The sequence below is a fragment of the Leptonychotes weddellii genome, chromosome 13 (genome assembly GCF_054177405.1).
Source record: "Leptonychotes weddellii isolate Sample4059 chromosome 13, ASM5417740v2, whole genome shotgun sequence".
Classification (NCBI taxonomy): domain Eukaryota; kingdom Metazoa; phylum Chordata; class Mammalia; order Carnivora; family Phocidae; genus Leptonychotes; species Leptonychotes weddellii.
The window spans coordinates 17,143,126-17,147,466 of record NC_138381.1 but is presented as its reverse complement, the minus strand read 5'-3'; positions in this window follow the sequence as shown (position 1 = coordinate 17,147,466).

Sequence of the window (4,341 nt, the reverse complement as noted above, 5' to 3'; positions counted from 1 at the left end):
AGTCAGTCTTCTGGGTCCTCTCACTTTTCCTTCCTTCTTCAGTACAATTTGTTCTTCTTGCTCTTCACTGTTGACGATTAGCTTCTTCGCACCCCTCCTCTCCTCCTCTCCACCCAAGGAATCCAGCAGCCTCATGCTTATACTACACATTTGAATCATGAAGCCTGCCCCCACCCTGAACAACTGGTATAACTGCACCACCTCCTCATGCTTCAGACTCCTACTAGCCACCCTCCCAGGATCACAACTTATTTGAACTATGTCTCACTTTCGGCTATTTGAGAGGTGTGATGCGACACAGAAATGAGGAAACTTGGCTCTCGCTACTCAGTGTCAGAAACAAATGAATGAGGGTCCCACTGAAAAAGAGCCTGCCACGATTTGCAGCAAATACAGAAAAAGGATTCGATGAGAAGTGAGTATCCACTCAGAGGAGGACTCCTCCTGCCCCTCTCTGAACCAGTTCCAGGCTCCCTCTTCTAACATCAGAGGCAAAGATTTGCAAACATACAGCTGCTCAGCTGAGCTGCAATGAACACATTTGTAGCAGACCTGACACCAACCGTGCGGATTGTTCTCTAGTGTGCTCTCCAGGACCATTCTTCCCCCTTCTCTGCTCTGCTCAGTGATGGGAAGGTTCTCTGTGGGTTATAGCACTGGACTTCCTTGCCCTCTGGCTTCAGCCAGTAGGAATTACTAACATGCAGTCAGAGGATGGGAAAAGAAAAAGACCAGTGCATGGATTCCTCCAGCTTTTTACCTGCCTTGCTGCAGTGGGACAGTGACTATATTCCCCCATCTAAGGGCACAGTCCTATTGAGAGTCCCTTTGCCCATGGCTACCACACTCACTGGGTTCCAAGAACAATCACCTTTTCAGATGTGGAAGTGGTAGCAGCTCCCCATCACTGCTGGGCCCTGGCTTCTTCACTATCTTTCATTGCTTTCCTTTTTTTTTTTTAAGATTTTATTCATTTATTTGACAGAGAGAGAGAGCATAAGCAGGGGAGTGGCAGGAAGAGGGAGAGGGAGAAGCAGGCCCCTGCTGAGCAGGGAGACCAACATGGAGCTCCATCTCTGCACCCTAAGATCATGACCTGAGCCAAAGGCAGATGCTTAACTGACTGAGCCACCCAGGCGCCCTTTTCATTACCTTCCTTAACCCTATTCTCAATTACATTGCATTATCCCTTCATTAACCCCTCTTCAATTACCCCTTAAGTGTGCCATGCGTTTTCTGCCAGGATCTACCCATCTCAGTGTTTCAGCATTCTCCAGGACAAGGGACTATACCCGAAGCTCAAGGAAGTCAGGTCAACCAAAAGAAGCAAAGTAAATTCCTCTATTGGAACTCTTGTACACTGTTAGTGGGAATATAAAATGATGTAGTCACTCTAGAAAATAGTACAGCATTTCCTCAAAAATTAAACATTGAATTCCTGTATGATCTAACAACTCCATTTCCAGGTATATACCCAAAAGAATTGAAAGCAGTGAGTCAAAGAGATATTTGTACCCCCACGTCTATGGCAGCATTGTTCACCATCACCAAAGGTGAGAGCAACCCAAGTGTTCATTGACAGATGAATGGATAAGCAAATGGAATGGAATATTCCATTTACATACAATGGAATATTATTCAGCCTTTAAAAAGAAGGAAATTCTGGGGATGAATCTGGAGGATATTATACAAAGTGAAATAAGCCAATCACAAAACCATAAATACTGTATGATTCCATGTATGTGAGGCACTTAGTCTATTGGGAAGGAGAACAGTGGATGCCAAGGGCTGGGGAAGGAGGGACTGAGGAATTGCTCTATAACAGGTATGGAGTTTCAGTTTTGCAAAATGAAAACAGTTCTGGAGGTGGATGGTGGTGATGGTTGCCCAAAAATGTCAATGTACTTAATATCACTGAACCATACCATTTAAGATCACGGTTAAGACAGTACATTTTGTGTGTATCTTGTCACAGTTTAAAATAATAAAAATAAATTTCCCTGTGCCCTGATAAAGAAACTTTTGCTTACAAGAGCAAGCATCAAGCATGCAACAATCCTACCGGCTCAGGCTGGACAGGAAGTGAACGGATACGCCTTCCTACAAGCTTTCAGAAGCACGAAGAACCCAACCGAACTAACGTTGAGTCAGTCCAGGAAAGCCAAAGCCAATGCCATGTGGAATGCCTGGAAGCCCCACAACATACCTATTTATACGGAAGGCTCTATACCAGAACTGAATGCTGCTCTCAGGCAGTAGAAACCCAGCTATGGGGTCCACAGTCTCCTCCAGCAGCCTCATGTAGAGATTGAGCTCCCTGCCCCCAAAATGAGGCAGCCTTCTTCACTTCCTCTTCCACCTGGATAGAATAAAAGCCAGAGGAGTCTGAATCAAGACACTGACTTTTAAGTTTGTTTTGTTTTAATTGTGTCCCTATAGAACCCTTCAGTTCCCGGAATCCATGGCATCCTCTATTTTTATTCAGAAGCCCAGGATCCAGTCACAAGGAAAACTGGGATAAAGCCTGATAATATCTCATTACACAATAGGCACAAAAGGTCTATGCTGGAAGGAGCTCCTGGTCCTACCTCCTGGGTGAAGCAGGGCTAAGAAAGCCCAGCTGTAGCTAATTGAGAGAAACTTCCATCAGGCTGACAGCATGAAAACAAGTAACAGACTAGACCAGTGCTTCTCGGAAGTGTGGGTCCCAAACCAGCAGTGTCCGCATTATGCAGGAACTTATTAGAAATGCACATTCATAGGTCCTACCCGAGATCTGAGTCAGAAATTCTGGGAGGGGGCCCAGAAGCCTGTGTTGTAATAAGCCCCCCAGCTGATTCTGATGCCCAACCAAGTGTGAGAGCCACTGGTCTACACCCACAGGTCTCAGCCTAAGCACTTATAAACAGGCAAATCCCCAAGCTCAATTCCAGAAAGTCTGATTTATAAGTTAGAGGCACAGTTGAGAAACAGTGTTACAGACTAGCAGGTTGTGTATAAGAACTCTAGCAACAGAAGGTGCTGGTCAAGGCAGGCAAGCTTAGCAGTGAGCAATCAAGGGACAGAGTTTATCCTGGGGACGGTGGGAAAGTTTGTATAAGTGCTGGCAGAGCTCTAACCCCAGCACACGTTTCAGAAGAATAGGTATTAATTCTTCTTTAAATGTTTGGTATAATTGCCCTGGGAAGCTGTCTGGCCCTGGGCTCTTGTTCGTTGGGATATTTTTGATTACTGCTTCAATTTCCTTACTGGTTATGGGTCTATTCAGGTTTTCTATTTCTTCCTGGTTCAGTTTTAGGAGTTCACATTTCTAGGAATGCATCCATTTCTTCCAGGTTATCTAATTTGCTGGCATATAGTTGCTCATAATATGTTCTTATAATTGTTTGTATTTCTTTGGTGTTGGTTGTGATCTCTCCTCTTTCATTCATGATTTTATTTATTTGGGTCCTTTTCTTTTCTTTTTGATAAGTCTGGCCAGGGGGTTATCAATCTTACTAATTCTTTCAAAGAACCAGCTCCTAGTTTCATTGATCTGTTCACTGTTCTTTTGGTTTCTATTTCATTGATTTCTGCTCTGATCTTTATTATTTCTCTTCTCCTGCTGGGTTTAGGCTTTATTTGCTTTTCTTTCTCCAGTTCCTTTAGGTGTAGGGTTAGGTTATTTGAGACTTTTCTTGTTTCTTAAGAAAGGATTGTATTGCTATACTTTCCTCTTAGGACCACCTTTGCTGCATCCCAAAGATTTTGAATAGTTGTGTTTCATTTTCATTTGTTTCCATGATTTTTTTTAAATTCTCCTTTAATTTCCTGGTTGACCCATTCATTCTTTAGTAGGATGGTCTTTAGACTCCATGTATTTGAGTTCTTTCCAACTTTCCTCTTGTGATTGAGTTCTAGTTTCAAAGTATTGTGGTCCAAAAATATGCAGGGAATGATCTCAATCTCTTGGTACCAGTTGAGACCTGATTTGTGACCCAGGATGTGATCTATTCTGGAGAATGCTCCATGGGCACTCGAGAAGAATGTGTATTCTGTTATTTTGGGATGGAATGTTCTGAATATATCTGTGAAGTCCATCTGGTCCAGTGTGTCATTTAAAGTCTTTATTTCCTTGTTGATCTTTTGCTTAGACGATCTGTCCATTTCAGTGAGGGGGGTGTAAAGTCCCCTACTATTATTGTATTGTTGTCGATGTGTTTCTTTGATTTTGTTATTAACTGGCTTATATAATTGGCTGCTCCCATGTTAGGGGCATAGATATTTACAATTGTTAGATCTTCTTGTTGGATAGACCCTTTAAGTACAATATACTATCCTTCCCCATCTCTTATTATACTC